Here is a 13,755-nt window from a genome sequence, read left to right on the forward strand (position 1 = left end):
GTATAAATTACTTTTCTTGGCCACAGTTAGTCCTATTGTAGCTGCTCATGTAAATGTGGTCAGGTTTTATCCCCAGTGAGTAACCTGAAGCATGAGCATTAGCGTTAGCTATGTTCTGAGGCCCCAACCATCATCAAACCTCATGTTCTCATCTCCTTGGGATGCTATGCTGATTAGCACTGTTGCAGCGGGGTAGGTGTTGGGTGCATAGTGACAGGCACTGAGTATGAGGGAAAGAGGTGTGAGATGGGGCTGGGGGAGAGAGAGGGGTTAGACAGGGCTGGAGGAATGAGTGGTGAAATGGGGCTGGGGAGAAGAGAGGGGTTAGATGGGGTTAGTGGAAAGAGGGATAAGATGGGGCTGGGGGATAGAGGGAGAGAGGCGGAGAAGTAGATGTGAAGGCCGGGACTTTGAAAGGAGATGCCGTCCGTCGTTCACAGTTGAGTCACCTTATTGTGAACCTGTGACCCTAAAACCTCTTTACAAGGTGGGTGAGTGGGTCAGTTGTCAGGCCGTAACAGAGTCCAAGGCTGAGACACGCAGGGCCACGCTTCCTCTCCCTCCACTCTGCTCTGCTCAGCTCACACAATAGACCTCACATCAATGATTCCAAAAAGGAGGAGTTGGGGGAGGAGGAAAAGAAGGGAGAGGTGGGCTAAGAGTATTTGTTTGCATGTGGTGGTGGTGGTGATGATGGGGTAAGGAGTAGGGGACCCTCCCCCAGGAGTCTTTCCAGAACAAAAAAAAAAAACAGCGTGTGCCCATGTAAACCCAATATGTTCCATAATGTCTCTGCATTTGTTCCCTGTTCCATCCTGCTTGGATTAGGCTTGGATTACTAGACATCAATAAAGATAATTTAACTAGGGATGACTAACATCTTAATCCAACAAAAACAGCTTCAATATAATGTAACTGTCGTGGGATAGCAACTCTAAATACCTCTGTCTCATTAACTGTGTTGGATTGTGGGAGACCATCTTGAGAGGACACTGTAGTTTGGTCATGCCTGATTGTTTGCCATGATGACCACTATTCAGTATTCAGACCCCTTGACTTTTTCCACATTGTGTTACATTACAGCCTTATTCTAAAATGTATTAAATATTTTTTTCCCCTCATCAAACGACACACAATACCCCATAATGACAAAGCAAAAACAGGTTATTAGACATTTTTGCAACTGTATAAAAACATGTTTTTTTAAATATTACATTTACATAAGTATTCTGACCCTTAATTCAGTACTTTCTTGAAGCACCTTTGGTAGTGATCACAGCCTTGAGTCTTCTTGTGTATGACGCTACAAGCTTGGCACACCTGTATTTAGAGAGTTTCTCCCATTCCTCTCTGCAGATACTCTCAAGGTCTGTCAGGTTGGATAGGGAGCGTTGCTGAACAGCTATTTTTAGGTCTCTCCAGAGATGTTCGATTGGGTTCAAATCCAGGCTCTGGCTTGGCCACTCAAGGACATTCAGAGACTAGTCCCGAAGCCACTCCTGCGTTGTCTTGGCTGTGTGCTTAGGGTCGTTGTAAGGTGAACTTTCGCCCCAGTCTGAGGTCCTGAGCACTCTGGAGCAGGTTTTCATCAAGGATCTCACTTTACTTTGCTTAGTTCATCTTTGCCTCGATCCTGACTGGTCTCCCAGTTCCTGCTGCTGTAAAACATCCCCACAGCATGATGCTGCCACCACCATGCTTCACCGTATGGATGGTACCAGGTTTTCTCCAGACGTGACGCTTGGCATTCAGGCCAAATAGGCCAAATACTTCTATCTTAAATTTGGTTTCCAGGTGACTATCTCATGAAGCTGGTTGAGAGAATGCCAAGAGTGTGCAAAGCTGTCATCAAGACAAAGGGTGGCTTCTTTGAAGAATCCGGTATATTTTGATTTGTTTAACACTTTTTTGGTCACAACATGATTCCATATGTGTTATTTCATAGTTTTATGTCTTCACTATTATTCTACAATGTAGAAAATAGAGAAAAACCCCTGAATGAGTAGGTGTGTCCTAAGGCCTCTCTCTCTCTGTCTCTCTTTCACTGACTCATCCTTCTCACCTTACCCTCTCCTGGTCTTTCATACCATACATCCTGTACTCTCTTTCTGTACTCACCCTCTCTATCTCTCTCTCTCCTCCCTCTCTCTTTCTTTCCAAACACTGTCTATTTTTCTCCCTCTTCCTCTCTTGCTCCCCCTCTCTCACACTATGCTCTTTATCGCTACCTCCCCTCCCTCTCTCTCTCTCTCACTATGCTCTTAATAGCTACCTCCCCTCCCTTCCTCTCTCACTGTGCTCTCTGTGTGCGGCAGACCCTCTCTTCTTGCGGGGAGCTGCAGTAATACGGTCATGTGACCCTCAGCGGTGCCTCTGTCATCTGGCCCAGTGGGTCATGTGCTAACGAGGGCATCCCATCACTTGTTGTCTATAAATACTGCCACCGCCCTCCTCCTCCTCGCATCTTCTTTGAAAGGGCCCTGCCTGGGTAGCTCTGGGGCCAACTAACACGGTCAATCAGGGCCTGTCAGCCCAAAGGCAGCCCTGCCTCCAGCCTGGCCCTGCCTGAATCTACAGGCCCTCTTTTTGACGAAAACAGCCTGTCCTCCCTCTCTGCTTCTCTTATCACCAGGGCAGGCAGCTTCACAACAGCTTGGTGGGTGGCCCAACTTGAATGAAGCAAATGTGCTGTTGTTGTTGCCCACCAATTATTAAGCACCCTGCCCAGTGTTTAGTTCTGAGTGTGTGGTTGAAGGAAAGCTCTGTTGAAAGTTTTTTTGTGTGTTTTGTTCTGTGTGGTGTGATGGATGGAACTATCAATTGCGTTCATTTTCAAGATCATCAATTCTTCAGAGTTCTCCATTTTAGTTGAACTATAAAGTTTCCTGACTTATTTTCGTAAGGTTGTTTTGAATGACTTGTGTCAGTGAAAAGCTAGAGAGGAAGTCCTGGTTTTATTATTCCAGTCAGAACATTCCTCATAACTACATTCTGCTCTCCTCTTGTTTCAGCCAATTAGAGAGAGATAGTGAAGTCTTGAAAAGCAGAGCCAGGCTGAGGCAGAATAGAATGTCTTGGCTGAGACGGTGAACGTTGGCTGAGGTGGCGAGTGTTGGCTTGGGCCCCTTGCAGCGATACAGACTAGTGTCGTACGATGCTGACTGTGAGCTGAGGCTCTGGAATCTCTGACTCGTATCAGTGTCACTCTCTGTTAATCTCTGGGATGTTTCCACTTTCCATCATCACAGACCTGTTGCTTTGGCTGAACAAGTGGATTATTGTTTTGCTAGCTCTCGCTGACATATACTTTCTCTCTGTAATATTGTACAATAGTGATGGTAGCTTTCGGCGACTCAGGATGGATTTAATTTTGATTAGGTAGCAGGAGGTTGCTACGTGACAAATTGGGACGATAAAATACTAAGCGCTTCACAATGGAAGGTTTTTTAAGCATGCTCTATAATACATCATAACATTTCTTCCTAGCTAACTTTCTGATTTTAATCAACATATTAACACAATTTAATACCTGAACATCACTATCTGCAATGAACATTAAAAAGCAAATATAAGTTATAATCCGGAGAGGCAGATATCTACCTAAAGAGGAGGAGGTAGCCTAGTTTGACTCAAGGTTGAAGATACCCAGGTTAGGATCTTAATAATTCCATGAGGAAGCTTTTGAAAATAAACCAATTAGAATATTAGAATCCTGTTGTCTTAACCTTTGTTATCTTTAACCTAGGATTGAATCTGTCTATGTGAAATGAGAGAGGAATAAACACCAAAGGTAAAAGTATCTGAAGTACAGGTGAATGGAACAGCTTACGGGCCAAACCACTAATTCAAACTAATGATAACCTTTCACTGCTGAGTAGAGAGGATCGTGTGAGGGGTTGAGGGGGTGGCTCTCAGCTTGTGGTTGCATCACCCCTGTAAGCCCCTCTCTCACCTCTTAGAACACGAGGAAGAACACAGTGTCCCATGATTTTTCACATTTCACTTGAAAATAAGTTGATTTTTAAACCTTAGGCATACCCCAAATATAAAACCACTATAGCAAACACCATCTACCTCAACCTCTGCTCCTAACCTTAAAGATGGGGTGAAACAGTGCCACTGTCCCGCGGCCTTGTAATTATTTTTGTTTTGTTGAAGAAGCAGAGCTGGAGAGCGTTGCGCATCGTGATTATTATTTTTTTCATTCCCGTACAAGTATGCTGCTGTTCCATCGCTCATAAAATTATGTCACAAATTCTACAGCACAAAGCCAGTCATGTCTGAGGTCTAAATGTAATAATGACTCGATAATCCATGCCTTCTGGGAATGTTATAAAGTCCAAAAGTTATGGGCGGAGTAAGAAAAATGTCTGTCAGAAGTATTACAATGTAAATGTAATTTTAATCCGTCTGTCTGCATATTTCAAGACATGGCATATGAGGGTGCAGTGCGATACCCAATGGGTTGGGTGATACTTCTCGTCAATCATCAAAAAAAAAAAAAAAAAAATGGAAATCGACATATCCTCCATCGTTGACTCAATGGAAAGGTCAAATGCTTTATCTAAAAATTGAAAGTGCGTGGCCTACAGAGAGAAACAAAATAGTGCAGTTTGAGGCCATGTGGCGGAAAGTGATGTGGGCGCTGGAGATGGGTGTGTGTGCTAGTGGGTCTAGGCAGGTGTGATGTAGTTGATGTTTGTAGGATGTTGTCATTTGATTGTGTATGTTTTGTGTTGTTTATATATATATATATATATATATACAATACTGTGCAAAAGTTTTAAGCAGATGTGAAAAGTTACTTTGCATTTTGTTAATTTATAAATATAATCTATTAACATGTCTATTTTTGAAAGTATTCTTACTTTACAGAATGTTTTCACACCTGCCTAAAACTTTTGCACAGCACTGTATATACAATGAATAACATTTTGGGAAATCGGGTCGAGACTTTGTTTTCCATTATTATTATTATTAAATAGCCTAACTAAAATATGTCTTGTCTTGTTAAACTACATAGAATTGCAGGAAATGAGTTTCAAAACAACATTTTCCTACGTCCTCAAATTAAACAAAATCAATCTGGTGGTGTATTTAATATAGGCTATCTCAATAAACAATAATAAAAATAAAAAGGGGGCATGACATTTTACAAATGTGAAAAAGAGGGCCTGGGCCAAAAAGGTTGGGACCCCTGTCTAATCAGCCAGCTGAACTTAGAGCAGAGCAGATGCTTGTTGGTTTGCTGCTAGCTAACCGTTCTCGCTCCCTCAACAACTTGATGGCTCCCTAAATGTTCTTAAAACCTCTTAAGGATCTGACCCTTTTTTTCAATTTTCACCTAAAATGACATACCCAAAATCTAACTGCCTGTAGCTCGAGCCCTGAAGCAAGGATATGCATTTTCTTCCAATCAAATCAAATTGTATTGGTCACATACACATGGTTAGCAGATGTTAATGCAAGTGTAGCGAAATGCTTGTGCTTCTAGTTCCGACCATGCAGTAATATCTAACAAGTAATCTAACAATTTCACAACAACTACCTTATACACACAAGTGTAAAGGAATGAATAAGAATATGTACATATAAATATATGGATCAGTGATGGCCGAACGGCATAGGCAAGATGCAGTAGATGGTTTAGAGTACAGTATATAGATATGAGATGAGTAATGTAGTGTATGTAAACATTATATAAAGTGGCATTGTTTAAAGTGACTAGTGATACATTTATTACATCCAATTTGTAATTATTAAAGTGGCTAGAGATTTGAGTCAGTATGTTGGCAGCAGCCACTCAATGTCAGTGATGGCTGTTTAACAGTCTGATGGCCTTGAGATAGAAGCTGTTTTTCAGTCTCTCGGTCCCAGCTTTGATGCACCTGCTGCTGTAGCGGGCCATGACCTCACCTTCTGGATGATAGCGGAGTAAACATGCAGTGGCTCGGGTGGTTGTTGTCCTTTATGATCTTTATGGCCTTCCTGTGACATTGGGTGGTGTAGGTGTCCTGGAGGGCAGGGAGTTTGCCCCCGGTGATGCGTTGTGCAGACCTCACTACCCTCTGGAGAGCCTTGCGGTTGTGGGAGGAGCAGTTGCCGTACCAGGCGGTGATATAGCTCCGAGGGCCCTCACCTCCTCCCTGTAGGCCGTCTCGTTGTTGTTGGTAATCAAGCCTACCACTGTAGTGTCATCTGCAAACTTGATGATTGAGTTGGAGGCATGCATGGCCACGCAGTCATGGGTGAACAGGGAGTACAGGAGAGGGCTGAGAACACACCCTTGTGGGGCCCCAATGTTGAGGATCAGCGGGGTGGAGATGTTGTTTCCAACCCTCACACAGGGCGGGGTCGAGACCCAGGGTCTCAAGCTTAATGACGAGTTTGGAGGGTACTATGGTGTTAAATGCTGAGCTGTAGTCGATGAACAGCATTCTTAAATAGGTATTCCTCTTGTCCAGATGAGTTAGGGCAGTGTGATTGCGATTGCGTCGTCTGTGGACCTATTGGGGCGGTAGGCAAATTGGAGTGGGTCTAGGGTATCAGGTAGGGTGGAGGTGATATAGTCTCTCAAAGGACTTCATGATGACAGAAGTGAGTGCGGGATGATAGTCATTTAGCTCAGTTACCTTAGCTTTCTTGGGAACAGGAACAATGGTGGCCCTCTTGATGCATGTGGGAACAGCAGACTGGGATAGGGATTGATTGAATGTGTCCGTAAACACACCAGCCAGCTGGTCTGCGCATGCTCTGAGTACGCGGCTAGGGATGCCGCCTGGGCCGACAGTCTTGCGAGGGTTAACACGTTTAAATGTTTTACTTACGTTGGCTGCAGTGAATGAGAGGCCACAGGTTTTGGTAGCGGGCCATGTCGGTGGCACTGTATTGTCCTCAAAGCGAGCAAAGAAGTTGTTTAGTTTGTCAGCAAGCAAGACATCGGGGTCCGTGACGGGGCTTGTTTTCTTTTTGTAGTCCGTGATTGACTGTAGACCCTGCCACATACCTCTTGTGTCTGAGCTGTTGAATTTCAACTGTACTTTGTCTCTATGCTGACGCTTAGCTAGTTTGATTGCCTTGCGGAGGGAATAGCTACACTGTTTGTATTCGGTCATGTTTCCAGTTGCCTTGCCCTGATTAAAAGCAGGTGTTTGTGCTTTCAGTTTTGCTCGAATGCTGCCAACAATCCACGGTTTCTGGTTGTGGAAGGCTTTAATTGTCGCCGTGGGTACAACATCACCGACGCACTTGCTAATAAACTCTCTCACCGAATCAGAGTATACATCATTGTTGTTGTTCGACGCTATCCGGAACATATCCCAGTCCACGTGATTGAAGCAATCTTGAAGCGTGGAATCAGTTTGGTCGGACCAGCGTTGAACAGACCTGAGCACGGGTGTTTCCTGTTTTAGTTTCTGTCTATAGGCTGGGAGCAACAAAATGGAGCCGTGGTCAGATTTGCCGAAAGGAGGGCGAGGGAGGGCTTTGTATGCGTCGCGGAAGTTAGAGTAACAATGATCCAGAATTTTTCCAGCCTGGGTCGCACATTCGATATGCTAATCAAATTTAGGGAGCCTTGTAAATGCTGCCTCAGGATATGTGGTTTCCAGTTTACATATTGTCCAATGAAGTTCTTTCAGGGCCGTCGAGGTGTCTGCATGGGGGGGGATGTACACGACTGTGATTATTATCGAAGAGGATTCTCTTGGTAGATAATGCAGTCGGCATTTGATTGAAAGGAATTCTAGGTCTGGTGAACAAAAGGACTTGTATGTTCTGGTATGTTGTTATGATGGGGCGGCAGGGTAGCCTAGTGGTTAGAGCGTTGGACTAGTAACTGGAAGGTTGTGAGTTCAAACCCCCGAGCTGACAAGGTACAAATCTGTCGTTCTGCCCCTGAACAGGCAGTTAACCCACTGTTCCCAGGCCGTCATTGAAAATAAGAATGTGTTCTTAACTGACTTGCCTGGTTAAATAAAGGTAAAATATATATTTTTTTTAAATGATCACACCACGACTCGTTAATCATAAGGCATACACCCCCGCCATTCTTCTTACCAGAGAGATGTTTGTTTCTGTCGGCGCGATGCGGGAAGATACCAGTTGACTGTATCGACTCGGATAATGTATCCCGAGTGAGCCATGATTCCGTAAAACACATCTCTGATGTCTTTCTGGAAGGCAACCCTTGCTCGGATTTCGTCTACCTTTGTTGTCAAGAGACTGGACATTGGCTAGTAGTATACTCGGGAGCGTTGTGCGATTTGCCCGTCTACGGAGCCTGACCAGAAGATCCCACCGTCTGACCCTTCTGCGGCGCCGTTGTTTTGGGTCACCTGCTGGGATCCGATCCATTGTCCTGGGTGGTGGACCAAACAGAGGATCCGCTTCGGGAAAGTCGTATTCTGGTCGCAATGTTGGTAAGCTGACGTTGCTCTTATATCCAATAGTTCCTCCCGGCTGTATGTAATAAGACTTAAGATTGCCTAGGATAATAGTGTAAGAAATAATACATAAAAAAAAAAATACTGCATAGTTTCCTAAGAACGCGATGTGAGGTGGCCATCTCTGTCAGCGCCTGACTGTACATTGGTACCATTTGAAAGGAAAAACTTTTAAGTTTGTGAATATGTGAAAGGAATGGAGGAGAATATAATTCATTAGATCCAGTAAAAGATAATACAAAGAAAAAAGCAACTGTTTTTTGTATTTTTTTGTACCAGCATCTCTAAAATGCAAGAGAAAGGTCATAATGTATTATTCCAGCCCAGGTGCTGTTTAGATATTGGCTACTAGATGGCAGCAGTGTTTGTGCAAAAAAATTGACTGATCCAATGATCAGTTCAAATTTTTTATCAAGACTGCCCAAATGTGCCTAATTTGTTTATTAATAACTTTTCATGTTCAAAAGTGTGCACGCTCGTCAAACAATAGCTTGGTATTATTTCACTATAATAGCTACTGTAAATTGGACAGTACAGTTTGATTAACAAGAATTTAAGCTTTCTGTCAATATCAGATATTTCTATGTCCTGGGAATCATTCTTACTACATTAGCCTACATTCGCTCAACAGTCCACCAATCCTGAAGAAGTTTTAAGCAACAACATGTGTGTGTGTGGTGTGAAAATGACAAATTGAAGCAACAGTTGGGCAATTTTATCTCACAAGGCCTTCAAATGCCTTAGGCATGGCCCCAGATTCAAACGGTTCTCTTTTGGTGAAGGAGTCGGACCAAAATGCGGCGTACAGATTGCGATCCATGTTTAATCAACAAACGTAAAACACGAATCAATACAAAAAAACACAAAAAAAAACAACAAACGTAACGAAAACCGAAACAGCCCTATCTGGTGAAAACACAGAGACAGGAACAATCACCCACAAACACACAGTGAAACCCAGGCTACCTAAATATGGTTCCCAATCAGAGACAATGACTAACACCTGCCTCTGATTGAGAACCATATCAGGCCAGACATAGAAATAGACAAACTAGACATGAAACATAGAATGCCCACTCAGCTCACACCCTGACCAACCAAAACATAGAAATATACAAAGTAAACTATGGTCAGGGTGTGACACAGATGCTGCAGAGAACCCCCCTACATACACACACTCACCACACACCCCACACACATGGCTGATTTAATCTTTCTGTTTTTTTTAAACCCACATAATCTTTTCAAGTAAAACCAAAACATATTAAACATCAAGTGCCTGCAGTGAGGGGAATGCCTTAAAGGCTTACAGGGGCTTTGGTCCTATCTGACAGCCAACCCCTTGTGTTTGACATTTGCTCAGGTCTCACCGCCCAGCAGTACCGCAGCGGTCATCCCCTGTCCCATACAATCCTCTAACAGGGGGTGGTGGAGGGCACCAGGGGATATTCTATGTGTGTGTGTGTGTGAGGGGGGAGGGGGGGGGATTTGGTGTTCAGTATTTTCTCAACCCAAAGGCCTGGCTCAACATCGTGTGTTCATGGCCCCGGGCTGTATACACCTTCCTGACATCATGTACAGGCCTTATACTCCATCATTGCTCTTTAGAGTATATTATACTAGCCCTGGACAGGGAAACCATGCCAGAATAGAGATGTGTGGGTCTGTGTGTGTGCGCGCGCGTGTGTGTGTGTGTCTGCGGTATGGAAGGGATATCCACAGGTATTCACCCCAGGTCATGGCTTAGCTCAGGGCACATTAATGCTTAGGCATACACGGGGACACCTCAATCTCACCTCAATCTCATGGTAGCATCTCATGATGCTACCATGACATCCAAAACCAAAGAAGGTGGGAGTAACAGGGTGTCGATAGTGGAACAGTAACATTTTTCTCAGTCACAGGTGAAGGATCTTTTAAACAAACAAAAAGGGTTCTATAAGCAGTTGTTACAACAACAAGAAAATAGCTTCAAGAGCTTTGTCCAAATAATGATGGACTCAGCTAACAAAAAAATGGACGATCTGACCAGAGGTCCAGGACCTTAAGAACAGTTTGCAGTTCTCCCAAGGAGAGGTGGATGTCTTGAGACATGCAGCAATATGACAACAAACTGTCCATGCGTGATGACATCAGCACTATCTGTGAATCATTATTAACAATGACTGGGAAAGCTGACTAGAGGGACAAAATCCAGGAGGAATAACATCGTTATGGATGGCATAGAGTTTTCACAGGCCGAGTCTGAGGAGAACGTTTTTAAAAAATATCACTGAAAAGCTGCTGATGGATCATACAAAGATTGAGGTGGAATGCTTCCAAAGGTCTGGAAAACCTGGAACCAGCCTAGATGACAGACCCAGGCCGATAGTGGTTAACTTCCTATGGTTTAGGAACAAGATAGCTGTTCTAGATAGAGCAAAGAACTTGAGAGGAACCAACATCTTCCTTAACAAGGACTACTCGGAAGCTATGCGCCAGAGGCGGAAAGAACTTATCCCAGCCATGAAAGCTGCCATAGAGCATGGGGACATTGCTTACATCTGCTACAATAGGCTCATTCTCCACTCTCCCGCCCATTCTCCACCCTCCCGCTCATTCTCCACCCTCCACCCTCCTGCGAGGAGTGAGAGAGCCTAGCTTCTGGGTCAGTAGCTTTAGCCCCACATTACACACATAAACCAACTGACACTCACAAGTGCCTGATTGACTGACTATTAGCCAAACAATGTTCTTGTCATGCTTTTATATTATTTTTTATATTATGTCTATCTCTGATAAGCTACCAAAGCTAAAAAATAACTCATATTAATATACAGTGCATTCAGAAAGTGTTCAGACCTGTTCTCTTGTTATGTTACAGCCTTATTCTAAAATATATTACATTTGTAAAAAATCCTCAATCTGGAAAAATGGTTGTTAGAAATTTTTGCAAATGTGGACCAAGGTCCAGAGTTCCTCTGTGGAGATGTGAGAACCTTCCCGAAGGACAACCATCTCTGCAACACTCCACCAATCAGGCGTTTATGGTAGAGTGGCCAGACGTAAGTCACTCCTCAGTAAAAGGCACATGAAGAACTTTCAGACCATGATAATCAAGATTCTCTGGTCTGATGAAACCAAGATTGAAGTTTTTGGCCTGAATGCCATGTGTCACGTCTGGAGGAAACCTGCCACCATCCATGGGGATGTTTTTCAGCGGCAGTGACTGGGAGACTAGTCAGGATCAAGGGAAAGATGAACGGAGCAAAGTACAAAGACATCCTTGATGAAAACCTGCTCCAGAGCGCTCAGACTGTGGCGAAGGTTCACCTTACAACAGGATAACGACCCTAAGCACACAGCCAAGACAACGCGGGAGTGGCTTCGGGACAAATCTCTGAATGCCTTGAGTGGCCCAGCCAGAGCCTGGACTTGAACCCGATCTAACATCTCTGGTGAGACCTGAAAATTGCTGTTCAGCAACGCTCCCCATCCGTCCTGACAGAGCTTGAGAGGATATGCAGAGAAGAATGGGAGAAACTCCCAAAATACAGGTGTGCCAAGCTTGTAACGTCAAACCCAAGAAGACTTGAGGCTGTAATCTCTGCCAACAGTGCTTCAACAAAGTACTAAGTAAAGGGTCTGAATACTTATGTAAATGTGATATTTCAGTTTTTTATGTTTTATAAATCAGCAAAAATGTCTAAAACCCATTTTTGCTTTGTCATTATGGGGTATTGTGTGTAGATTAATAAAATCAAATGTTTTAATACATTTTAGAGTAAGGTAGTAACGTAACAAAATGTTGAAAAAGTCAAGGGGTCTGAACACTCTCCGAATGCACTGTATGTAGCCTTAAAAATAAGGTTTATGAAATCAATAACTTGCTAAAATTATATTGGCCATCTCCGAGACTCACTTTATTATTTTGATGATACAGCAGTAGGAATACAGGGATATAACATTCACAAAAGAGACAGGAATGCCTATGGGAGAGGTGTTGCTGTTTCCAGTATGTTCAGAGCCATATTCCTGTAAAGCTTAGAGATGATCTCATGTCTAATGCTGTTGAAGTGTTGTGATTGCACGTTCCCCTGCCTCATCTAAAGCCTCCTTTTTTGGGGGGTGCTTATAGGCCACTAAGTGCTAACATTCATTATGTGGATAATAGACATGCATCATGGAAATAACACACATAGAACAGATCTACCGCTTCTTAGACTTGCTTTCAATGAGAATGACAGATCTATATCTCACATTTCTATTTGAATTTGGTCGGGTTGCCCCAAACAGTTACCTATTGCAGCTTTAACAGAGAGGTCAGTTTTCTGGGTGACCTGAATATTAACTGGTTTTCATCAAGCTGTCCGCTCAAAAGGAAGATGCTCATTGTAACCAGTGCCTGTAATCTGGTTCAGGTTATTAATCAACCTACCAGGGAGTTTACAAACAGTACAGGAACTTTATCATCCATGTGTGTTGATCTAATTTTTACCAGTCCTGCAGAACTCTGCTTTAAATCTGTATCCATACCCATTGGATGCACTGACCATAATATAGTGGCCATTCTAGAAACGCCCGTTCTAAAGGCTGGGCCTGAAAATGTTTTGTACTGATTCCTACACTGGGTGTACAAAACATTTGGAACACCTGCTCTTATCATGACATAAACTGACCAGGTGAATCTATGATCCCTTATTGATGTCACTTGTTAAATCAGTGTAGATGAAGGGGAGGAGACAGGTTAAATAATGATTTTTAAGCCTTGAGACAATTGAGATGTGTTCCATTCAGAGGGTGAATGAGCAAGACAAAATATTTAATTGCCTTTGAACAGGGTATGGTAGAAGATGCTAGGTGCACCGGTTTGTGTCAAGAACTGCAACGTTGCTGGGTTTTTCATGCTCAACACTTTCCCATGTGTATTAACAATGGTCCATCATCCAAAGGACATCCAACCAACTCGACACAACTGTAGGAAGCATTGGAGTCACCATGGGCCAGCAACCCTGTGGAAAGCTTTCGACACCTTGTAGAGTCCATGCCCCGGCGAATTGAGGCTGTTCTGAGGGCAAAAGGGGTGCAACTCAATATTAGGAAGCCGTTCCTAATGGTTTGTACACTAAGTGTATGTTGAAGATACCAAACATATTTGTTGGTCTAATGTGTAATGAGGAGCATCCAGATGCTGGACTTGATACATTTATGAAATTGTTTATTTCAGTTATTGATAATCATGAATGTATTAAGAAACGGACTGTTAGAACTGTTAAAGCCCCGTGGATTGATAGCTGTATGGTTGAGAGGGACTGTATGGTTGAGAGGGACG

At 43.4% G+C, this 13,755-nt stretch overlaps 1 protein-coding gene across 2 annotated transcripts in view; it reads left to right on the forward strand.

The window, feature by feature from the left end:
- LOC112252238 (A disintegrin and metalloproteinase with thrombospondin motifs 20-like) overlaps window positions 1-13,755 on the forward strand; it is a 144,499-nt gene that overhangs the window by 66,333 nt on the left and 64,411 nt on the right. The window lies entirely within an intron of this gene.

The sequence above is a fragment of the Oncorhynchus tshawytscha genome, linkage group LG06, assembly GCF_018296145.1.
Source record: "Oncorhynchus tshawytscha isolate Ot180627B linkage group LG06, Otsh_v2.0, whole genome shotgun sequence".
NCBI lineage: Eukaryota > Metazoa > Chordata > Actinopteri > Salmoniformes > Salmonidae > Oncorhynchus > Oncorhynchus tshawytscha.